This window comes from Gekko japonicus, unplaced genomic scaffold (assembly GCF_001447785.1).
Source record: "Gekko japonicus isolate JY-2015 unplaced genomic scaffold, Gekko_japonicus_V1.1 scaffold921, whole genome shotgun sequence".
Classification (NCBI taxonomy): domain Eukaryota; kingdom Metazoa; phylum Chordata; class Lepidosauria; order Squamata; family Gekkonidae; genus Gekko; species Gekko japonicus.
In genome coordinates this window covers 380369-405513 of record NW_015168676.1, presented here as the reverse complement: position 1 = coordinate 405513, position 25145 = coordinate 380369, and the positions used below count along the sequence as shown (strand labels likewise).

Here is a 25145-nt window from a genome sequence, read left to right as displayed (position 1 = left end):
CGCCTTCCCTGCCCCTTGTCAATTCCCATTTTGTATCTGAGCTAGATTCAAGTCCAGTAGCACCTTAGAGACCAGCAAGATTTCATGAGTCAAAGCTCTGTCGGACAGATACAAGCAACTCCCTTCTCACTTGGGATATAAGGACTCAGGGATCTGGCTGCCGACGGGGGGCTCCAGCCTGGATTCTTGGATCTCCTGGCAGCCCTCTTCCAGAGGTGGTGTCTTCCAGAGGTGACTTCATTGTGCCGGGCACGTCGTGCATCGGACGCTCTAGCATTTGGCCAACTCTATGGCCACCATAGAGTTTTTAGCCAAGTGCTAGAGCGTCCCCTATGTGATGTGCCCATGGACCTTGGGCGCACCGGGGCTCTTCGGGGTCAGGACTCCCTCCACCGGTTGGCTGGCCAGCAGTGGATTGGGGTAACCAAAAGCGGGGTAATCCCTGCCCCCATTTGGGGGGCCAACCCTAATTCTGACAAATATGATGAAAGCTTTGACACTTGAAAGCTTATGCCGTGAAGAAGAAGAGATTGGATTTATCCCCTTCATTACCGAAAGGAGTCTCAGAGCGGCTTACAATCTCCTCTCCCTTCACCTCCCCACAACAAGGCAACCTGTGAGGTAGGTGGGGCTGAGAGAGTTCTCTCAAGCACTGCCCTTGATAAAACAGCTCTGAGAGAACTTGTGACGGACCCAAGGTCACACCAGCAGCTGCATATGGAGGAGTGGGGAATCAAACCCGCTTCTCCCAGATTAGAGTCCACCGCTCTTAACCACTATACCAAACTGGCTCTTGTGGGTCTTTAAGGAGCTACTGAACTAGAATCCAGCTCTTCTGCTGAAGACCAACATGGCGCCCCTCTGAAACTGTTTTGTATCTGGGCTCCTTTGTATAATTTGATCCATGCTGCGTGTGGGGAAATCAGGAACTTCAGCACTAGCCTAGACCAGGAGTCGTCACAGCAGCATTTTTGACCTGTAGGGTGTCTCCTACATTTGTCCGGTTTGGTGACCCAGTGTATCCTCACAATAACCTCGTCAGGTGTTACCCAAAGCTGGTCGGAAGTCCCTGGCTGTACTGGCATGCTGGCGTTGGGGCTGGTCATGACCGGGGAGCCATCTGCAGTCATCAGTGATAGAATGAAAACTCTGCCTGCTAGAGGTCGTAGCGGAACCTAAGTCGCCCACTTGCAGCGAAGAAGGGTGTAGAAAGCGAAGTGAAAACAAATACAAGAGACGAGTCAGATTTTCCTCCTCAGCCTCGCAGACACAGGGGAGTTTTCTATGAGAACAGGCCTTCCTGGAAGATTTGAGTGGGCATTTCCCTCCCCCCCAATAATCCTGGTAATCATTTCTCATGTGGGCAGCCGGAAAGGCAGGGAGTGTGGAGGAGATAGGGACGTGCCAGGAGCAATTAGTTTTCCAGATGTCAGGTGAGAAATTATTTTCTCCAGACCAAAGGGATTCTCATTAGTCTTTAATGAGCGTGCAACAGAGTTGAGTGTATTGAGACAAGCCTCCCCCTTCTGATTACTTTTGTTCTATTGTCTAGTAGAAGAAGAGATGGGATTGGATTTATACCCCGCCCTTCACTACCAAAAGGAGTCTCAGAGCAGCTTGAGAGAACAGCTCTGAGATAACTTGTGAATCACCCAAGGTCACACCAGCAGCTGCATGTGGAGGAGTGGGGAATCAAACCCGGTTCTCCCAGATTAGAGTCCGCATCTTGGGCACTACACCACACTGGCTCTCACTGGTATTCTTCAAACAAGCATTTAGTGTCCACAACAGTCACAAGGAGCTACTCCTTGTCACCGAAATGAAGTAGAGCTGTGAGAGGAGACAGAAACAATCTTGTGTGGCTCCCATTTGTATCTGTAGGGCTTGAGCAGGAAGGCCTCACAAGAGCATGCCTCCTGAGGTCACGCTTGCTTTCCGAATCTCTAAAGCCTCCAGACTTCCAGAAGAGTCTGGAAGCACCAAGAAGCTTTTGGCCAGTCTTGTTGAAGTCCCTTGGCTATTTCATCTTGAAGTGTCTGGATGGTGTTGTCTTTCCGCCCTCTGTCATTTTCAGACATTTCGATTTTAGTTCTCCAATGACATTGCATGAGACTCACGTTACCCATGATCCTTCTGGTATGCGTGGTCACCATTTTGGGAGCATGAGTCGATGTGCATATTTTCCAGCTTTGGTATACACAAACTGGCATTTTCTGAGTTCGTGTTTGCATGTACCAAAGTTGAGTGCACATGGAAAATAAGTGTGTTCCCCCTTCTCACTAGTTGCCAACCTCCAGGTGGGGCCTAGAGATCTCCCAGATTTACAACAGATCTCCAGACGACAGAGGTCAAGTATCCTGCAGAAAACGGCTGCTTTGGAAGGTGGATTCTGTGGCGTCTAGGGTCCACTCCCGAATCTCTAGGAATCTCCCAACCCAGAGTGGCAATCTGGCTTTTCACACACCATGGTGGCTGCACATATTGGGGAGGTTGTGGGTGGCATACACTCCTGTTATGCCTGGTTGGAGTGCCAAAAGAGAGTTGGCCTCTGACTTGGCTTCCCAGGACCCTTGCTGGCATATTTCCCCCTTCCCTGCCTCTTTACCCTTCTATTCTGACTCTGCCCAAGCCTACATCTTCAGCCTTCTAAGCCGTTTACGCCACCAGCATCTCAATTTGTCCACTGTTACGTGGGTCTTTACGCACAGACATATCTCTGCTGTGCTACCGTCTAGGAAGCAGGGTTGCCATGTCTCCTGCCAGCAACCCATACTTTCTGCCACCCCTCAGGGTAGCAGTGGGACAAATTTTTTAAAAATCACCAATAGACCAATGTTGTGATGTCACTTCCTGGAAAAACCCAGAAGTGATCCCAGTCCTCTCAAGGAATCACTTCAAACTCTTATGGTTTCACCATAGAGTTTCCAGCAATTCCTAGGGAGGCATCATGTCAATTTCCAGTTCCCCCCAGAAGTGATATCATGCCGTCACCAGCAGCACCCTCCATGTCCCCCCACCCCCCGGAACTCCCACTTGTTGCTAGGCTGTTGCTGTCCACCCTACGGGCAGGGAAGAAGCGGGCCAAGAAAACGCACTTGAACTTACCTTCAGATCTTGAAAGGCGAAAGGAAAACTTCTAGAACTCTCAGGGCTTAGCAAAAGGTCTGGCCGATCAATCCGTTTACTTGTGAAATGTTTAGGATTCGTAAAGTGCCTTCGTTGCTGCTCATTTCACATCATAAACGAGGAGTGCCAATTATGGCAAATTACAGCAAGTATTTTGAAGGTCTCCTGCACCTGTGCTGTTAAGACATAATTGTCCCAATCAAACCTTTTAAATCAACTCCAAAGGGTAAAGCTCTTCAGAGGTGGACTTCCATAATCAAATTAAATCAGTGGTTCTCCGTCTTTTAGAAGTGGGACCCACTTGTGAAGTTATTTTGCCTTTTGGGAGACACTTCTAAACTTAGTCTGGGGATTTTCTCCCTGTCGCTTTCTGCCTCTCCGGTTTACAGTGCAGAAATCTTGCATCAGTTAACACTGAACAAGATACTTCCTTATCGTCCTGGTTGGGTATGAATAAATATGTAAGTATATAGCATTACTGAGCAAAAAATCCTGCATTTCATGGCCATTTTGCACATTCAGTAGTAAGCACAGAGCAAGTGGGAAATACCTGTGTGGCAAAGACGCTAAAGACGGCTAAGTGTCTAAAGTATGCAAAATTCTCTTGAAACGTTTCAAGAGAAAAGATAGATTGTATTTACTTTCTTGTTTTCTACATTATATTTACATCTGTTTTTGTATTATTATAATTTGCATACCTTAGACACTTAGGTTTTAAGGAGAGGCTAGATGGCCATCTGACAGCAATGCTGATTCTGTGAATTTAGGCAGATCATGAGAGGGAGGGCAGGGAGGGTTGCCTCAGTGGTCCTTCCTTACATGCCCAGGGAAATGCTGATAGCCACTTTGGGTTCGGGAAGGAACTGTTCTCCAGTCCAGTTTGGCCAGGGATCCTTGGGGGGGGGGTGAGGCAGGGTTGCCCTCTTCTGGGCATAGAGCAGGGGTCACTGGGGGTAGGGGTAGGTATTTGTGAATTCCCTGCATTGTGCAGGGGGTTGGACTAGATGACCCTGGAGGTCCCTTCCAACTCTATGATTCTATAATCTGAAATTATGGGAAGTCCCTAATCTAGCTATGATGACTAGCAGTCCTTCAGCTGTCCCCTATAGGCTGTTCTTCTGATCTTCTTCAAGTAGGTGCACTATAGACCTTGTCTATTTCAGCCTTTGGTGACAAGTGGGGAATTAATCCAACCTCCTCCTCCTCCTCTTCTTCCTCCTCCTCCTCCTCCTCCTCCTCCTTCTTCTTCTTCTTCTTCTTCTTCTTCTTCTTCTTCTTCTTCTTCTTCTTCTTCTTCTTCTTCTTCTTCTTTTTCGTCCTCCTCCTCTTCTTCTTCTTCTTCTTCTTCTTCTGTAATGTTCCAAGGAGAGTTTTAAATTGTCTATTCCACACCATCCGAGAACCACTCAGAAAGGGGCACACCTAGATTTCCACACAGATAGTTACACGACTGGGTGATACTGTCAAGATGCATCCATTCGTGTCATTTTGAGAGACAGAGGGGAAGAATGTTGAAACATCATGAAGGACAACTCTAAGACCGCATACTGTGACTTTTAAAAGAGGTGTCCCCGGAATCTCACAAGGCAAAACATGGAGAATGATTTATCAGGGACACAGGCAATGCTCCCTCTAAACCGTGGAGCCTTGTGAGCCAAAATTCTACTTTGTGAGCTAGTGGCATTAAAGTTGTGAGCGAGCGATTTGGCTGCTGCATGAATTAGTTTGCTCTGGAGCCATCCTTCCTGAGCTCAGACAAAAATGTCTGAGCCGGAGGCTAAAAAACTGTGAGCTAGCCACACTAACGCAGCTTAGAGGGAACATTGGACACAGGTACCCCTCAAAGAAGGAAATATTTACTGGCGAAGAGGAAGAGTTGGAACTTGTGGCAGTGATGTTTCAGATGTCTCTAGCAGCAGTTGTATACAGGGTATAAAGAGTTTTTAAAATCATTTTTGAATACAGGGCAACTTGGCAGGTCCAGTGACATCCTAAAGATGAACATAATTTTTTTCAGGCTTAAAGGCCTCACAAAACAGACCAGTCTGAAGAAGTGAGGTCTGACTCACAAGCTCGAGAAGGGAGGTCTGACTCACAACCTCTCATGCTTTGTCGGTCTGGAAGGTGCCGTCGAACTTCTGTTGTATTTCAATGGAATAGATGAATGTGGCTACCCCTCTGGAGCTGCAATCTATTCTGTTTTGCTCAGTATATTCCATGCATAATGGAAATGTCTCCTATTATTTTGCTTGGCTAACAAGCAGATAACGAGCTGCCATTGTGGCTGTTTGGTTTAAATAGTGTGAAGACAGACTGTCCAGACATCTGGACAGAAAATTGTGAGAACCAGTTTGGTGTAGTGGTTAAGAGTGGCGGACTCTAATCTGGGAGAACCAGGTCTGATTCCCCCCTCCTCCTTCACATGCAGCCAGCTGGGTGACCTTGAGTCAGTCACAGCTCACTCAGAGCTCTCTCAACCCCACCTGCCTCACAGGGTGTCTGTTGTGGGGAGAGGAAGGGAAGGAGATTGTGAGCCGCTCTGAGACTCCTTCAGGTAGTGAAGGGCGGGGTATAAATCCAATCTCCTCCTCCTCCTCTTCTTCTTCTTCCAGACGATAGAAGAAGAAGTGTGCGTTATTGTGTTGGTACATTGCTATTAGGGCTTGCTATTGGGCTTGGCGCATTGCTATGAGGGCTTTTTTAATTGCTGCTTTCCCCCATTGATTAGCAGCACAGAAACCACACTCTTTAATTTTCCCCTTTTTTCATTCTGGTTTCCTACAAAGCGATTTTGGCCTACCCTGGAAGCAAAGACTAACACTGGGGGGGACATCTGAAATGCCTGATATAAAATTACATTTTAAAAAACAAAGCCTGGTAATTACAAATCCTAATAGAATATGCTTTTAATCTGTATCGTTTTGCTTTGGGATTTGGACCACACAGACTTAAAATATAAAATTTCTGCATGTCAGATTCCTCTATGGACATCTGCTCTGCAGGATAATGGTTAAGCACACACACAGAATTACAGCGTTTCATCAAAAAACATTTGGAAGTGAGTCTTTTCTAGATGAACAGTGCCATCCTAAGCATATTTACTAATAAGTACATCCCACTGGGGACTTAGTGTGTTTAAGAGGGTAGCCTAAAATCCTAGGTATATGAGGTTCATGTTTTAAGGGTATGTGTGGTTTGAAAGTTGTTGTTCTCTGTTTGCTCCAGTTTGTGTGTACTATAATATTCCTTGACCTTGTATTGGTGGGGGAAGGCAGCTTAGAAATACTTTAATTAATAAAGAAATATAGTTGTTGGAGGTGAACAGAGCGTTCCTTGGGAGCCAATTTGGTGTAGTGGCTAAGTGCATGGACTCTAATTTGGGTTTGATTTCCCACTCCTCCACTTGCAGCTGCTGGATGACCTTGGTTCAGTCACAGTTCTCTCAGAGCTGTTCTCTCAAGAGCAGTTCTCTCACTCTCTCAGCCCCACCTACCTCACAGGGTGTTTGTTGTGGGGAGGGGAAGGGGAAGGAGTTTGTAAGCTGCTCTGAGACTCCGAATGAAGGGTGGGGTATAAATCCAATCTCTTCCTTCTTCTTCATAGATGCACTGAACTTCTGACTGGGCTGATTCTTTCTTTCTTTCTTTCAAAAAAGAATCACTGGACAAATGGGAACGACTGACTGTGGCCGATGCCCTAGAACCCGTCCAGTTTGAAGACGGAGAAAAAATCGTGGTGCAGGGAGAACCAGGGGATGACTTTTTCATCATCACGGAGGTAAGATTGACTTCCCAGCACCAGGTGTTTGCCAACAATGTGTTATGATCTGAAAATGGCTGAAATTGACCTTTTTGGGAAAGTTGGATGGAGCAGAGGTTGCTGCTGGGTTTTGGTGGTGGAAAGTGCTGTCTGTTTGCTGCCAACTTATGGTAACACCTGTATGATTTTCAAGGCAAGAGATATTTTAGAGGGGGTTTGCCATTGCCTGCTTCTCTGTAGCAGCCCTGGACTTCCCTGGTGGTCCCCCATCCAAGTACTAACCAGGGCCGACCCTGCTTAGCTTCTGAGATCTGACGAGATCGGGCAAGCCTGGGCTGTCCAGGTTGGGATGCGGTTTGATTTTGCTTCTACTTTTTTCTTGTAGTGCAATTTGAATAGCATGTATTGTTCTTCAAGTTCCCTTGGGACCGATGCTCCCTCTAAGCTGTGGAGTCTTGTGAGCAAACATTCTACTTTCTGAGCTACTGGCATTAAAGTTGTGAGCAAGCGATTTGGCTATTGCATAAATTAGTTTGCTCTGGAGCCCTCCTTCCTGAGCTGCGACAAAAACGTGTGAGCCAGAAGCTTAAAAACGGTGAGCTAGCTCACACTAACTCAGCTTAGAGGGAACACTGATTAGGACTTTGGTCATAAGCTGCCCCTTAAGCTGTGACTAAGAGAATTTCAGGGTATAACGTTCTCACCAAAGATAGAAGGGGATCCTTGGTTACGTCTCAGGCTTGGAGCTACCTCTTCAGTCAATGGAGTTAACTGTTTAGTTAACGTTCGTTAGAAAATGCTCAACGAGGTTTTGAAATTCAGCAGCCTGCACTGGAGAGCAGTCCTTTTCAAACTTTCTCCCTTCTGGGAGTGCTAGGCATATCAGTCTGACCGCTGGAGGACCCCAGAATGCCTGCCAGGCAGGGGGGGAATGTATGTTGGAAAAGACCTTAGGCCACGTCCAAGTGTGTTTGCGTGGGTTACTGGCTGGACCTGTTGGCCTTCACCCATGCCAAGATGTCTGAGAAGGCATCCATCTCTTTGCCCTCCGTGGTTGAGTTCTGCAGGGGAGGATCTGTCAGGGTGGCCAAGACAACTCTGAGGGAAGCTTGTCCAGCCCGACTGATCTCATAACTGAAGAATCCCTGATAAGCTTCCCAGGTATCCCATTTCCTGGGAAGACTGTTTGAAAGCTACAGAGAGAGAGAGAGAGAGAGAGAGAGAGAGAGAGAGAGAGAGAGAGAGAGAGGATGCTTTTGTTTAATTGCTGCTCTCAGGAGCGTGGATTGTTTGGGTGTAAGCAAGGTTGGCAGCTCCAGGTGGGGCAATTCCTGGATATTTGGTGCTGGGGGGGGGGCTTCTAGTGTCCTGGCCCCACTGCTGGACCTCCTGATGGCACCTGGTATTTTTGGCCACTGTGTGACACAGAGTGTTGGACTGGGTGGGCCTTTGGCCTGATCCAACATTGGCTTCTCTTCTGTTCTTCTGTTCTTATGACCCTGGGGAGGGTGGGCTTTGGAGAAGGGAAGGGCCTCAGCAGGGTATCCTGGCACAGAGCCCACCCTCCAAAGCAGCCCTTTTCTCCAGGGGAACTGATCTCTGTAGCCTGGAGATCAGTTGTAATTCTGGGAGATTTCCAGGACTCACCTGGATGTTCAAACAAAACGAGGGAAACTCACCGTGTATGAAATCAACAAAACCGAGAAACGCTGTGTAGGAATCAATATCTGCTTTTTTGTATTAATACAACAATAAAGATTTTAAAATCCAAAATATTATTTTTCTATATTGATATATTCTTTTGTATATCAATATATTTCTAGCAGTATCAGAATAATACATGTTACAGAACACAAACGTTACAGATTAGCACAACGAGATCACAACCAAGTCATTCCAATAAAGGCCACAAGCCGATCCAGTGCCGACGGTCTCAAAAAACTCAATAAATCATGATGCACACAAGGACTCAATAATATAGATGCAGCACAGTCTCTAAGGCCACAGAGTGTGAAGATGAAGCGACAACATGCATCCCAGGCTGTATCCATGTTTCCAGTCTTCTTCATGGTCACGTGTCACAATCTTCCAATTGGAACCCATGCTCAGATAATTGGTACTGGTGGCCACACCGTCAATAATTCAGTGCTGCCAGCAGCCTGCAAGCCACGTGGCAAAGTACCAATTCCCATTACTGAACGTCAGAGGGTAAAAAATTGTAAGGTGGTCGTGGGCGGTGTTCATCCACCCAGCTGGAAAATGGTGTAAAATGCCACACATGAGGGGCAACTTCCGTTTCCTGGTCTTCTCCTTTTGCTCTGTGAGAAGCTGCTTGCTAGGATTTTCTTTTTCCCTCTTGAGTTTTGTTTACCACTGTTTAAGCTGGCGTTACAGCTCCTGCTTTTGCCCATTCTGTGTTGGCTCCAGGTTGACCCCCTACCCATCTATCCCAGGTAGCTTAATTTCTGTTAAGGCCATCACCGTGCATGGATTTTGGAACCTGGACAGGTTGATACTGCATTTCCCTGTTTAAATTGCATTTACGGTAAAGATGGTCCAGTCAGAGCCCATCTACAAACATCTTCTGTTTCATACCATTGAACCATCAGTTCACAGCTTCCCCCAATGAATCTTGGGAACTGTAGTTTGGCGAGGTGCCGAACACTCTTTTGGAGTGATCCCCCCCCCCCCCACCCAGACCAAGGTTCCCAGAATTCCCCATCGAGACAGAGTCCCCGTCACACCAATGTATGTGTTCCGTGTAGCTACAACTGGCCGATTCTACCATCCCACTTAGTTCTCATCAGTTTGGGAGTGCAATTTAAAACCTCATTTCACAGGGAATTTATAGCCATAACATATCTGTAGAATTTAACACTCTGTGCCGAAACCATGGGGGAGTGCCGCCCTCCCTCTCCTCTCGATATCCACCGGCCCAGCTGTTTCCAAGCAGTGCAAAATACAAGGGGGAGAAAACAAAATCAAATGCGTTTAGGAACCAAGTAAATGTTCATTCCTCTCAGTGTAGATGTCACCTCCTGTTCTACTTGTGTCATTGCCTGGCTGTTGTCCTCCTGTGGTGTGGTGGGGGGAAATAGTTCTGAGAAGGGTGTCAAGTTGGGGAACTGTCAGCAAAGCTAGTGGGAGACAACAAAGGTTCAGTTTGGGCTGACGGCAATATTCCTTTCACCAGCACATACCCCTTCAGAGCCAAGGGGACGATAAGAGCTTACGCTTGCTGCCTGCCATATCCGATAGCCACGGGAGTTATGAGCAGAGGGTGGAAAAGGCGTGGGGGGCGAGGAGAGAGAGAAGGAGACACACATATCCCTCCTAAATCAGGAGGGAGGAATTTGGCCACATCTTATTCAAGGGCATTTCACAGAGTAAATTTTCTAACCAAGTACTGGGGGGGGGGCGAGTTTCCCTTATATGATCCTCACTAATTCCTTTCTCCCCCTCTCAAGCACCTGAAGTTGCCACAACCTGGGGCAATTTGTGTGGTGCAGACGTGTACCCTGTTTAATTTCCTTTAGGATGCCCCCGGGGGGCCAGATTGACTCATGCAATACAATTTGACGGATTACGGATTTGGGGGCTTGATGAGGCATTTCCCTCAAGCTTTACTGTCCCAGTGGCTTCTGGGTTGTTGTTGTTGTTGTTAATAATAATAATAATAATAATAATAATAATAATAATAGTCACAGATATTTGCTTAGTAGATGGTGTTCTGCTATTCAGGATCAAGCCAAGTTCTGGGGAATTTCAGATGTATTTTCACAGGGTTCTTGCTGTTCCAAGCAATGCTGTGTCCTGGAGCTGAGCGAGTGTAATTTGCTCAGTGTTCAGAATGTCCAGGTGTTTCTTGAGGCTTCTAGGCACCGCTTCAAGGGCTCCAATGACAACTGGCATGATGATAACTTTCTTCTCCAAGAGGCGCTCTAACTCTGTCCGTAGGTCTTGGTACTTTGTGATCTTCTCCTGTTCTTTCTTTTCTATTCTGTTGTCTCCTGGGATTGCAGTGTCAGTGATCTAAACCCTATTCCTCATTTTTTCCAATCCAATTACTTTTATTGGCATGTAACCCTTACAGACCCATGTACAACAAAAACAACAACAGCATAAAATAATATTTGCAAAAAACAGATGTAAGGAATTACCATGTAAGTATACCAATCAATTAAATAAAGGGTGAATAGAAATGGCACCAAAAATGAATTTAGCGACAGTTTCCATTATCTCAAGGTTTGGATTATCAAGGAGAGTAAGGATCTTTAGGCCATCAAGATATTCTTCTAATTGAGCCAAAGTCAAGTTTAGAAATTTCAGTCGTAACGCATGATAGAAGGGGCACTGAAACAAGACATGGGAGATTGTTTCAATATTATCATTTGTGCATGGACAACATCTGTCAGAAAAGGGCACACCCTGAAAACGGCCAGATTATAAGGCCGAAGGTAATACACTGAATCCGGCCAAAGAGAAGGCTCTACGGAGTTTGGGGATGTGAAGCTGGTACAGGTAAGAGGCAGCTTGGCCAACTTTAGGAGATATTCCAAAATACAGGGGTGAGCAGGTTTTTTTAGCGGTGTTATATAGTGAATGTAGCTCTTCTCATTTTTTTTTTACAATTGTGATATCAAGCATGTTATGCTCCATGGGTTTATCCATTTGCAGTTGGAAGTCCCAAAGTATCTTTGTTTCATTATTTTCCATGATCTTGTCTGGTTTGTGCTCCCATGAATTTCTGCCTGATGGTAAGCCATACTTCTTACAAAGATTCCAGTGCAACATGGCTGCAACTCTATCCTGACGTTCTTTATAGTCAGTGTGAGCAATTTTACTGCAGGCACTGACCATGCGGTCGATTGTTTCATCCTTTGTCTTGCAAAGTCGACATTTGCTGTTATTGCTGGTCTTCTGAATCTTGGCTTTCATACTTTTGATTTTTGAGTGCCTGCCCTTGAGCAGCTAGAATGAGTCCTTCCATTTCTTTCTCTAAATGCCCATTTTGGAGTCATTTCCAGGTGTTTTTGTTACCAGTTTTATTCTTTATGTCTCTCAAATGCAAGTGCTTTTGTTTCCAGTTGTCAAAGAGGGCTCTGATTTCAATCTTTTTGTAATCATTATTTATTATTTTGCCTTTCCCCTGCAATGTCACATCATTTGCTCTGCAAGCATCGCTCTGCCAGTACCCTCTGTTTCCTTCCGGGCCCATAATAGGCACAAGACTTCATGTTTTGTTCCTTGGTGGTTGGGACAGTAGAATATCCCACCACATTTGCAAGATGGAGACAAGGGTGGTTGAAAAGTTAAAATATCCAGCCCTGACTTGGATAGCCCAGGCAAGCCCGATCTCATCAGATCTCAGAAGCTAAGCAGGACAGCTGACCCTGGCAAGTATCTGGATGGGAGACCTCCAGAGAATACCAGGGCCGGGAGGCCAGAGGCAGGCTATCAAGCCACTTCTCTGAATGTCCTCTGTGCCCTAGTAGGAGTTGCCAGAGGTTGCCATGACTTCCAGGTATGGGCACACACATACACACATGCAAAAATATCCCCCTCAAATTTACAATATCCAGTGGATTGCCTTCCCCCAAAGAAACCTGCGTGCGTGCTCAGAATTTCACCTGAGACTCGGGTTATTTCCTGCAGGAGCGCACAGGAATGAAGCTCCTGCAGTAAAGAGCCCAGGGGGCGGGCACATGCAACAAGCCCCACCCCCTGCTCCCAGCAGCCCTCAGTCAGATCAAGAAGCAGCCAGGTAACTTGCAGAGCTCCCCCCAGCCCCCCGGTCCAAAACAGTCCAGTGGCATTCCGGTGATGTCAGGGGGTGTGACATATGCAAATGAGTTATGCTAATGAGCTCCTGCACCTCTTTTTCTACAAAATGACCCGTGCTGAGACTGACTACATTCTGTTAGAAACCCGGCTGGTAGCCATTGTGAGTGCTCTTTGGTAGATCTCTCTCCCCTCAAGTTAAGACCAGTGTTCCCTCTAAGCTGAGTCAATGTGAGCTAGCTCAGTTTTTTAGCCTCTGGCTCACACATTTTTGTCTTGGCTCAGGGAGGATGACTCCACAGCAATGTTCCCTCTAAGCTGTGGAGTCTTGTGAGCAAAAATCCTACTTTGTGAGCTTAAAGTTCTGAGTGAGCGATTTGGCTGCTGCATAAATTAGTTTGCTCTGGAGCCATCCTTCCTGAGCTGAGACAAAAATGTGTGAGCCGGAGGCTAAAACCTTGTGAGCTAGCTCACACTAACTCAGCTTAGAGGGAACACTGCTCCACAGCAAACTAATTCATGCAGTAGCCAAATCACTTGCTCACAACTTTAATGCCAGTAGCTCACAAAGTAGGATTTTTGCTCACAAGACTCCACAGCTTAGAGGGAGCATTGGTTAAGACCATTTTTTAATTGTCTGATGCCATGTGAAATGTTGACGCTTTGTATTGTGTTTGTGAAGTGTTGGTTTTAATGTTGTCAGCTGCCTGCGTGTGGAGGCAGACTGGGAGGGGAAAAGTCTTTCCTTCAGACAAAGCAAGCAGAGACGTTGTCAGCAGATCGTTGAGTCTTTTCATTACCTTCATGATTGAAATGTTGAAATTTAAAAAGTATTCCTTATAGGTGGATTCAGGTGGGTCGCCATGCTGGTCCGAAGCAACAGGACAGAGTCTGAGTCCAGTGGCACCTTTAAGACCAACAAAGTTTAATTCTGGGTGTAAGCTCTCATGTGCATGTGCACTTTGAATTCTGAATATAAGGCTTTCGTGCACATGCACACCCTTAGCTAGAGATGCCAGGAATCAAACCAGGGACTGTCTCCATGTGAAGAAGTGTGCGTGTGCACGTGAAAGCTCACGCCCAGAATTAAATTTCGCTGGTCTTAAAGGTGCCTGACTGGACTCAAGCTTTGTTCTCTTCCTTGTAAGGTTATTGTAAAGCCTGCAGGGTTAATGACTTGAATACTCTGAATCAACAAGAAATATTTATGTAGCATTATGATTTTTTAATTATTTTATTTTCTTGTGGATGTTATTGACATTATAGCAAATTTCATTTAGTATTTAGAATGTTTTTCATTCCAAAAACTATCGGGGCTCTGATTCCTTTGCCACCCAGTCAGAATAATAGATGAAAGAAAAGTTAAGGGCTTCCAAACTGGCCATCCCAGCCCACCAAACCTCCCATCGTTTTCTCTGCCTTCAGAGACTGGGGAGATCTTGTTTCCCACCCAGCTTTTCACACAACAACATCAGGCTTTCCCAGACGGGGCAGATGTGGAATGCAAGGGCTGGATTTCAAGGTCATGGAATTATTCCACTGGAGAGTCCTGGCACGGGGGTGCAGGGCCTTAAGCAGCGTGCAAGGGTTGTTGCCGTAAAGAATCGGCTTTTGGCAAGGGAACCTCGTAACAGATGCACAGTTCCCAAAAAACAAATTGGCTGTCATATCATAAAACTCTCGCTGCAGTGTACACAACGCTCAGGAGATTTTGCCCTTCCGATTTCATCTAAAGCAAACCTGTTGTCCGTGTGTGCTGATGTGGTTTGTTTTTTAAAAAGCACTTGTTTTTCTAGAGCCCATCTGTATATTTAAGTGGGTTTTACTGATTTACCAATTCTGCTATGAAGCACCCTTTTGTACAGCATTATTGGAAACTGGGTCAAATCCTGACATGGTGCAAAGCCACATAGTTGCTGTTGCCCTACTACACAGAGAGCCAGTTTGGTGTAGCAGTTAAGAGGGGCAGACGCTAATCTGGAGAACCAGCTGCTGGTGTGACCTTGGGTCAGTCACAAGTTCTCTCAGAGCTGTTCTCTCAAGAGCAGTCCTCGAAAGAGCTCTCTCAGCCCCACCTGCCTCACAGGGTGTCTGTGGTGGGGAGGGGAAGGGAAAGGGATTGTTAGTTGCTCTGAGACTCCTTCGAGTAGTGAACAGCGGGGTATAAATCTAATTGCCTCCTCCTCCTCCTCCTTCATGGGTTTTGTCCAGTGGGCTTCTGGTTGGCCACTTGAGATCTAATCGACTGTGCAGACTTTTTTAAAAGGTTTCTTTGGCAGCAGTTGCCACCCCAGCACAAGGATTTTCACTGTGTGACTGAAGTTGTGTGCTTGCAAGAAAATCTTTTAAATGATACATTGATTAAGAAATCCCATTAAACAGAGTGCCTTCCTGCAATGCTGGAGAGCTACTATTGGAATTCTGCGTGATCGTAACTCCCTCAGATCTGGTGGCTGGCCATCCCTCTTGTGGCAGCCATTCTGTGGTTTGCACCCACCATCCAGTGTCAAACCCCTAAAGGTGCCCACAGATGCAAAAAGGAGAAGAAGAGAGAAGAAGAGACTGGATTTATACCCCACCCTTCACTACCCAAAGGAGTCTCTGAGTGGCTTCCAAACTCCTTTCCCTCCCCCTCCCCACAACAGGCACCCTGTGAGGTAGGGTAGGGCTGAGAGAGCTCTTTGAGAGCTGCCCTTGAGAGAACAGCTCTGAAATAACTTGTGACTCACCCAAGGTCACACCAGCAGCTGCACGTGGAGGAGTGGGGAATCAAACCCGCATCTCCCAGATGAGAGTCTGTGCTCCTAACCACTACACCAGCCTATCAGATCGTTGGGCTGAGACTGGGGAGAGAAAGCACAGATCCCTGCTTTTAGGATGACCTCGGGACAGCCACTCTCACTTAGCCCAACCTTCAGCACAGGGTTGTGGTGAGGGTGGACCAGGGAATGGGGGAACAGGACCGAGTATGCTGGTCTGAGCTCTCTGGAGGAAGGAGAAGATTGCAGTGTAGCAAACTTCATAAAATCCGTGTTCAAGATTTGGGGTGCAGTTGTCCCACTTCCCATATTGCTCCTAAGTACATCCTTTTCCTTCTGCCCGTGCAAGCAAATAGAATGAGGATATTGGAGTGCCATAGATCATGACGTCCAGCTGTAGTTTATGGTTACCCTCATTCAGAAGCCAAACCATGCAACAGGCAAACTATGGCCAGGAGCAGTGTTCCCTCTAAGCTGAGTTAGTGTGAGCTAGCTCACAGTTTTTTAGCCTCCGGCTCACACATTTTTGTCTTAGCTCTGGAAGGATGGCTCCAGAGCAAACTAACTTATGCAGTAGCCAGATTGCTCGCTCACAACTTTAATGCCTGTAGCTCACAAAGTAGAATTTTTGCACACGGGACTCCACAGCTTAGAGGGAGCATTGGCTGGGAGCCACTTGTCTGCTTTAATTTTGCCTCCTCCCATGATACGTTCGCTCCCAGCTCCATAATACAGCAGCTTTGTGAGGTGAAGCGATGAACCCCAACCCCAGCTGGCCGACGAAAACATTGCCAAGCCGCAGTTATCTCAAACTGTTTCAACCTATTTATTGTTGTTGTTGTTTGCTTCCCAGCTGAGACCTGGTTTGTCAATCGAGACATCATGCCAAATCACAGACCGCCCAAACCAAGGTTTGAAAACCCATTTCAAACCATTTTTTAAAGTTCTGGTTTGCTTGCCAGGTGCAACCATGGTTCGTCAGGTCAGACATTACTCTGAAGCACAGTTACCTTTCCTCAGTTGTGAACCGAGTCTATATAACCAGAGTAGCATACAGTCCAAGTTTCCTCTAAATTCACATCAGCCTATAATTGGGTTCCCATTTATGGCAGGAGACCTCCAGGTAATTGGGGCTCGTTGCTGCCGATGCTCACCTGATCAGCAGGCGGAAACTGGGGCAAAATTGCGCAATCATCCCAGGGAGAAAAATTAAAAAGAAAAAGTAATAAAAGGGTTTTTTTAAAAAAATCCAGTTCCAGGAAGTTCTGCTTATAGAGTTCCAAGTAATTCCTGGACCTGCCACAGGGTTGCCAGGTCTCAACTTTTGTCCAGCAGGGGGCTCCTGGCTCCTCTCCGGGAGTCTTCCGTTGTGGGTGAAGCACGCACAGCGCAATGACATCACTGATAGTGACATCATCACGCTAGGGCCGTTGTGTGGCGACACTCTAGCGTTCAGTGCAAAAACTCTATGGTGGCCATAGAGTCCCCCCTTGAATGCCAGAGTGTCGCCGCGTGATGGCCCCGGCATGATGATGTCACTACCGATGATGTCATCACATCGGCAGCATCTCTGTGGGACACCACTGTTCAGGGGTGGGACTTTACCCTCCAGCTAGCCGGCTGGCGTCAAATTGGGCCCCCAAAATTGGAGGACCCCCCGGCCCCACTGGGGGGATGGCAACCCTAAGCTACCAGGAAATGACAACGGTAGCTCTAGGAATCACCGGACACGCTATGGTCAGAACTCCCTGGATGTAAACAATACCTTATTTTTCTTTTGGTGTAGTTTGGTGTAGTGGTTAAGTTTGGTGTAGTGGTTAAGTGCGCGAACTCTAATCTGGGAGAACCGGGTTTGATTCCCCACTCCACTTGCACCTGCTGGATGACCTTGGGCAAGCCATAGTTCTGACAAGAGCTGTCCTTAAAAGAGCAGTTCTCGAAAGAGCTCTCTCAGCCCCACCTACCTCACAGGGTGTTTGTTGTGAGGAGGGGAAGGGAAAGGAGCTTGTAAGCCGCTCTGAGACTCTGAGGGAAGGGCGGGGTATAAATCCAATCTCTTCTTCTTCTTCTTCTTCTTTTAAATTTTTTTCTCCCAGGACACTGCCTCCCCTCGTCGCAACCCGCATGCTGTTTGCCAGGCACTGCCTGACAGCCCTAGCATATCACAACATCTTCCCATGCATCCAGTTTAAGAATCAGGTGTTGTCGCTGGCCCTGTGGGACGTTATCTACAGAGAATCAGGTGTTGTCGCTGGCCCTGTGGGATGTTATCGCTTCCTCAGGAAGGGAGTTCTTCTCAGGAACTCCTATCTGAACGCTCCCCCGGGCTGACTCAGGGGCACAGGACCCAGGAGGGGAGCCGGTCTGATTCAGCTGCCCGAGAACGCCGGAGCCCACAGCTGTGGCTGGCCATCCTGGTTCTCTCTGCTCCCACGCTTCCCCCCCCACCCCCGTATCAGACCCTTTGGCTCGACTTATCATCAGCCCGCGCCATATATGGTGTGGAGCTATGTCGCGGGATTCCTTCAAGTATGCCCCCGAGAGCCCCCCTGATACCGGTTGCATGCCTAGCTCTTCACCATGCCGGATTAGCAGCTGGGCCCGTGCCATATTGTTGATGGGAAACCAAACAACATCACTTGCCATCAGGAAAGGGGGAGGGGGAAGGGGAGCAGGATGCAATTAAAAAGGGAAAGCCGGAGAGCCGTGCCAACTCGTTCCGCGTGAATGATGACTGCCGCCCTGTCCATGCATTGCCCACTCTCGCTTGCTTACCCTCTGGACTGATATGAACATGACCCGGAACGTTGTGGTGCTAATGCTGCCCTCCAGACATGCTTAAATACAGCAGAGGCCTCCAGCCCGAGTTTTGGGTCGGTTATTTCAGATCAATATGTGCATTTCAGCTTTCCTGACTCTCTCTACTCTTGGGCGTACGAGCCTCTACGTTCTGCACTGTTTTCTGTTTTCCTCCTCTCCTTTCAGACCCTTCCATCTAGACTTTCCTTCTGTGCCTCCTTCCTCTGAACACTCTTCTCCCCCCCCCCAGCCTTTCCTCTGCATACCACTTCCCTTTCTTCTGTTCCACCTTCCCTACTAGGCCTTTCCCCCTGAGTTAAAACTAGTGTTCCCTCTAAGCTGAGTTAGTGTGAGCTATCTCATAGTTTTTTTAGCCTCCGGCTCACACATTTTTGCCTTAGCTCAGGAAGGATGGTTCCGGAGCACACTGATTTATGCAGCAGCCAAATCAGCTGCTCACAACTTTTATTTATTTATTATTAAATTTATATCCCGCCCTCCCCCGTAGGGCTCAGGGCAGCTCACAAGGCAAGAAATCTTTAATGCCAGTAGCTCACAAAGTAGAATTTTTGCTCACAAGACTCCACAGCTTAGAGGGAACATTGGTTATAACTCCTCTGTGTAAAAGCTGAGCAGAGCAAGGGGAACCAAAGACTGTTAGGATCGCAGCCGCAAAGCCCACGGCAGCCAGAAAACCTCCTGTCTGCCCGCCCTGAACCCTAGGCTCGCTAACTCCTGCTTGGGAAGTTCCTAGACAGTTGAGGTGGAGCCTGGAGAGGGTGGACTTTGGGGGAAGGGGCTCAGCCGGGCATAATGCTCACCCTCGGGGAGCTGATCTGTGTGGTCTGGAGATCAGTTTTCATTCCAGGAGATCCCCAGGCCACCCCTGGAGGTTGGCAACACAACCTACTCCTGTGCTGTTCGGCTTTGTCTGTCTAATCATGGCTAGTGTCTTCAGTGACTCTGCCCTTGTGGGCTGAATAGAAGAAGAAGAGAAGAAGAAGAGATTGGATTTATACCCCAGCCCTTCACTACCCAAAGGAGTCTCAGAGCGGCTTACAAACTCCATCCCCTCCTCACAACAAGACACCCTGTGAGGTCGGTGGGGCTGAGAGAGCTCCTTCGAGGACTGCTCTTGAGAGAACAACTCTGAGAGAACTTGTGACTGACCCAAAGTCACACCATCAGCTGTGAGTGGAGGAGTGGGGAATCAAACCCGGTTCTCCCAGATTAGAGTCCGTGCACTTAACCACTACTCCAAACTGACAGATACAGCCTTCTGTGCCCTGCCTGAATGCAGGTTCTTTGAGAATATGAGGGATCACTGTATTAAGCCTCTAAGCAGCCAACCGTCCCCCTGCACTCTGGAGCAGTGTTCCCTCTAAGCTGAGTTAGTCTGAGCTAGCTCACAGTTTTTTAGCCTCCAGCTCACACATTTTTGTCCTAGCTCAGGAAGGATGGCTCCAGAGCAAACTAATTTATGCAGCAGCCAAATCAGTCGCTCCCAATTTTAATGCCAGTAGCTCACAAAGTGGAATTTTTGCTCACAAAACTCCACAGCTTAGAGGGCGCATTGCTCTGGAGACCCTGGCTCTTTTGCTCAGCAATAAGGACCCTAAGTTGACTCCAGCAACTGCAAAATTTGTCTCAGTCCTTTTAACCCTTGCATCAAAAAAATAAGAAGCAAGTTATCTTCTGCTGCTCAAGATCTGTGAATCGGTGAGCTTCTAAGGGGATAAAAGAGGAAAGGGAAGGAAAAGGGAAGTCTCTTCAGTGCCACCCTAGAAGTTCACATTGAATCTGTGGGGTCAGACCTTTCTTTTTAAACTTTACTATGGATAGCAATGCAAGCTAGCCTTTGGGGGGAGAGAGAGACAGAAAGAGACAGAGAGAAAATAGCTGATTCTGCATTGGCTTTTCCTCCATTGTTTTACTTAAAAAAGAAGAAGATATTATTAATAAACACTAACAGATAAATACAAAAACAAACAATAGTAACAGCATAAACAACAGAACCAACCTATGAGCCAGAAGGACGGGGTTAAATATAGCTAAACACTAAACAACCTTTGTGCCTACATAGATGCATACAACCTATCATCTCTCACCTGTATGGTCTAAGCATAACATTAATGAGCTAGACTGAACACCATAAGAATGGCATTGAATTCTGTCCACTATAAGAGACCTTGACAACCCTATGAGTCAAATTTGATTCATAAGCGTATCCATGAGTGGTAGGAAGTACATCCTTCTCCAACATTTATGAAACCCACGTTGGAACAGAAATTGCCCTCTCCGGTGCATGCTGCCTTCACTTCTTTTGATCATCAGGTTTTATGGTAGCCTCCACACTCCATGTCGCTTTCGCTTCCTTTGATCTTCAGATTTTATGGTACCATCTAGATGATCTATGGCTGTTCAGGGGTGACTTTGCAGTCAGCAAGGCGTTGCCCCCGAGGTATCTGAATGTGGTTTTGAGCTGCACTTTCCCCTCCCAGTTGAGAAAATGTGGAGTGAATGCTAGATGCAGAATCACCGGAGGGAGGGAGGGAGGGAGGGAGGGAAGGAAGGAAGGAAGGAAGGAAGGAAGGAAGGAAGGAAGGAAGGAAGGAAGGAGAGAGGGAGGGAAGGAAGGAAGGAAGGAAGGAAGGAAGGAGAGAGGGAGGGAAGGAAGGAAGGAAGGCGGGCAGGCAGGCCGGCCAGCCCTGGTCTGACTGTGCTACTCTAACCTGCTTGACATTTTAACCTTCCGGGGACCCCTTTGGTACACACTGAGCCAGACTGAGTCTGAGAACTTCCGGCTGCCCTTCTCGGGTAGGGGTTAATGGCGCCTGCCCGCCTTCTGCACACTGTGCTATCGCGTCTGATAATCGGGTGGGGGGGAGTCTCCCAGCTTCTGTGGCCTGTGGCAGGGGTTGCTCAGAATCCTGACTGGGGTCTCCAGCCCTGGGTTGGAAAATTCCTGGAGATTTGGGAATGGAGCTTGGGGAGGGAAAGGACCTTAGTGGGGTGTGATGCCACAGAGTCCACCCTCCAAAGCTGATGTTTTCTCTGGGGGGAATGATCTCTGTAGTCTGGAGATAAAGTTGTGATACCAACAACTCTCCAGGGCCCACCTGGAAGTTGGTAACCCTAGAATACCTCTTTCTGCATTCCCAGGACTCAGCCGTGTGAGAAATAAAACAAAAAGAACAAATGCTCGGTGCCTGGTTTCCAGTCCTTTAGCCTTGCTTTTGTTTTCTAAGGCCAGAGTCCCACAAGGCATGTATTTCATGCAAGTGTTGTTCGAGAACAAACATCAGAGCCTAATCTGGGAGAACCGGGTTTGATTCCCCACTCCTCCACTCGCAGCTGCTGGACGACCTTGGGCAAGCCATAGTCCTGTCAGACGTGTTCTTGAAAGAGCCGTCCTCGAAAGAGCTCTCTCAGCCCCACCTACCTCTCAGGGTGTCTGTTGTGGGGAGGGGAAGGGAAAGGAGTTTGGAAGCTGCTCTGAGACTCCGAGTGAAGGGCGGGGTATAAATCCAATCTCCTCTTCTTCATCATCACTCTGAAGTTTCCCAGGTAGCTCCTTTTTGATTGCACCCCATAGAGTTCCTACAGAACCGATTCATATTCATTCTCAGGACGTGGCCAGGGTGCACTTTCCTTCCCCCTCCCAAGAGTTGTCAGCTCCAGCTTGGGAAATTCCTGGAGATTTGGGGGGGGGGGGGAGGGAAGACTGGGTAGGGTTGCCAGGTCTGATTGTCATGTCTGCAGGGGGATTCCAGGCAGGGACTCAGAAGTGACATAGGCACGCCAGTGACGTCGGGGGCGACACTCTGGTTTTGAGGCAAGAAATCGCCCCCAAACCAGGGCACGACCACCACCACCCCGTCACCAGTGCGCCTACATAACTTCCTGGTGACATCAGCGTGTCATGCACAATGTCGCTGTTTGGGGAGTGGGGGGGATTTCCTCCTGCCAGCCACAGGCGGGCAAGAGCCTGCGAAAATGGGGGTCCCCCGCCCCCACCTGGGGAATGGCAACCCTGAGACTGGGGAGGGCAGGATTTGGGGAGAGGAAGGACCTCAGCAGAGTATAATGCTCCATGGCCCACCCTCCAAAACAGTCATTTCATCCAAAGGAACTGATCTCTGTTGTTTGGAGATAACGTGTGATTCCAGGAAAGCTCCAGGCCCTAACCCAACCCCCCCAAGCGCACAAAATTCTGCAGTGTGCAAAACTAAATTCTAACACCTGCCTATATTGAGCAGATTGAACATGTATTGACTTATTTTGCATAATTTGCCCCCTGCCGAAAATGCCGGGGGAACAGCTGGTTGTTGAAGTTCCACCCCCACACCAATGAAAAGTTTAGCCGGCCCACATCCTTTTTAGCCTTATCTTCACAAACCATAAGGACTACAAACTTGCTGTTAAAAAGCAATGACTGGTGGAATTCCCAGGATGCTGTTGGTGTACCCAGAAAGGAACTCTGTTGCTTTTCTTTGTGGAACATAAGAAATCCTACAGTCTGAGCTTTCCTTCCTTCCTTCCTTCCTTCCTTCCTTCCTTCCTTCCTTCCTTCCTTCCTTCCTTCCTTCCTTAGCTTTCCTTCCTTCCTTCCTTCCTTCCTTCCTTCCTTCCTTCCTTCCTTCTTTCTTATGGTCCACCTTTCACACTGAAACTCAAGGTGGATTATGCAATGTAAATCAATGTAACCAATAGGATGTGACATCTAATAAGCAATGTAATGACACTAGGATTTTACAGAATGTTGAAACGGGGCTGTCATCTGAACAAAGCAGAAATATTAAACATGACACAATGAACAATGCAGAAAATGCCATTGCATCAGTAGAAGCACAGGTGCATGTTCCTGGACCAATCAGTTTTGATGTAGCCCTATTTCCTTTGTAAAAATACCTTCTGGAAAAGTTTTAAAGCTATTGTATTTCATATTTTTATTTGTGAGTTGCATTGGCTGCTTTTTCAGTGGAAATACGGTCAAGATTTGATTTGATTTTGTAAAGTACCTCTTTGCCAAAAGAGATCCTGAGTCCATTATAGAATGCAAGATTTGGAATCTGGACCCAGAAAGGATTCCAGAGGAATGTGGGGGTCTGAAACCCAAATCACCATAAGCAAGGTAAAAGGAGAGAAGACCAGAACAGGGAATAGGTGTTTTTGCAGCACGTGGCAGAGAGTGGAAAGGGCGGAAGCTGGGAGATGCTGCAACAGAAGAAGGGACGAGATTCATTGACGGCCATGTGCACATTGAAACATGACCTTCATTCGGTGGTACAGTGGTCTTGACAATGTGGATCTGGACTCTGTTCTAGCTGTCACCCGTTCTGGTCTATCTTCAGGAGCCATGGAACACCAAAAGAGAAGTGCACTAGAAGACTGTAATTCCAATTTTTTAAAAGTGCCTTAAAGCCTTCCTTTGCCGGCTGTACATGTAGCGCAACAAATCGGCATTGCTGCTTTTGAAATCCACATCTGGAACGACAGCTTCTTCCAGATGTAATAGAAAACATCTGATTCGTAAACCCCTTAAAATTGAGGTTTATGCTGGAAATGCCGATACGTTCTTAGTGCTGGTGAGGTGGAGCGGTTCCCACCACGGGCTTCTTTGATAGCTAATTGGGAGGTGGGGGAGTGAGTGGATGTATCCGGATTTGTAAATCTAGTGCACATTCCCCCTTGGAAAATGTCATATAATGCACACCGTTTGATCTTTGCAAAGTCTGAGCCACTTGGGTTTTCACGAGCCTTTCCTGTGAACATAAGCCGTGGCTAGAAGATTCTGTTTTATTAACCCTGTTTTTATCTAACCCGATCCCCCCCCCCGTATCATATGAAGGAAGTCTTCAGGATTGACACCTCCATAGGGGTGTGCCCAGAAGAGGCCTCTAGGGTAGGGTTGTTAACCTCCAGGAGGTAGCTGGAGATATGGGATTACAACGGATCTCCAGGTGACAGAGATCAGTTCACCTGGAGAAAATCGCTGCTCTCGTCTGAAACTGTCTTTGTGTTAGGACTGTGCTGAGACCCTTCCAGTGTTATGGCCAATGGGGGGGGGGACCAAAACGATTGACAAGTGGTTGGGAACTTGCTGACTTCTTTTTTTAATTCACAAAATTGCTTCATTGAAACGGTTTTGAAAGTAGATAACTTCAGGCATAGTAGATACTGACTTATTTTGGTTTTCACACTCCCATTGATTTTCTTTCCTCCTCTCCTCCCCTTACACTTAGCTAATGCTCCCTCTAAGCTGTGGAGTCTTGTGATTAAACTTCTACTTTGTGAGCTACTGGCATTAAATGGCATTGCGAGGGAGCGATTTGGCCACTGCATCAGTTAGTTTGATCTGGAGCCATCCTTCCTGAGCTAAGACAAAAATGTGTGAGCCGGAGGCTAAAAAACTGAGTTAGCTCACACTAACTCAGCTTAGAGGGAATGCCGCACTTAGCCTGTCATTCTCAGTCGACACAAGATTTTGGGTAACCTACCAGCACCTGTCTATTGCTAGGCTGGTCGGGAGAGGAATCTTGCCCTGGAAAGCCTCCCTCCTGCAGAAATCAGTTGACAATCATAACTGATTGCTGCGTAGATTTCCAACGCTATCCATACGACTTAGCCTGTCATTCTCAGTCGACACAAGATTTTGGGTAACCTACCAGCACCTGTCTATTGCTAGGCTGGTCGGGAGAGGAATCTTGCCCTGGAAAGCCTCCCTCCTGCAGAAATCAGTTGACAAAGTTCCGTGCCTATCCTCATAACTGATTGCTGCGTAGATTTCCAGTGCTATCCATACCCCTTACATTTAATGTTTGTGATTCAAGCGTTTTCTCAATTTGCACATCTTTGCGCAGTTTAGTGTAGTGGTTAGGAGCGCGGACTCTAATCCGAGAGAACCGGGTTTGATTCCCC

General features: G+C 47.3%; 1 long non-coding RNA gene across 1 annotated transcript in view; it reads left to right on the top strand.

Moving 5' to 3' along the window:
• The first annotated feature begins 6786 nt into the window (after positions 1 to 6786).
• Positions 6787 to 25145, top strand: part of LOC107113964 — a 48223-nt gene continuing 29864 nt past the window's right edge. The window contains exon 1 of the long non-coding RNA XR_001482632.1: positions 6787 to 6903. This is a non-coding gene — a long non-coding RNA (uncharacterized LOC107113964). The remainder of the gene's footprint in view (positions 6904 to 25145) is intronic.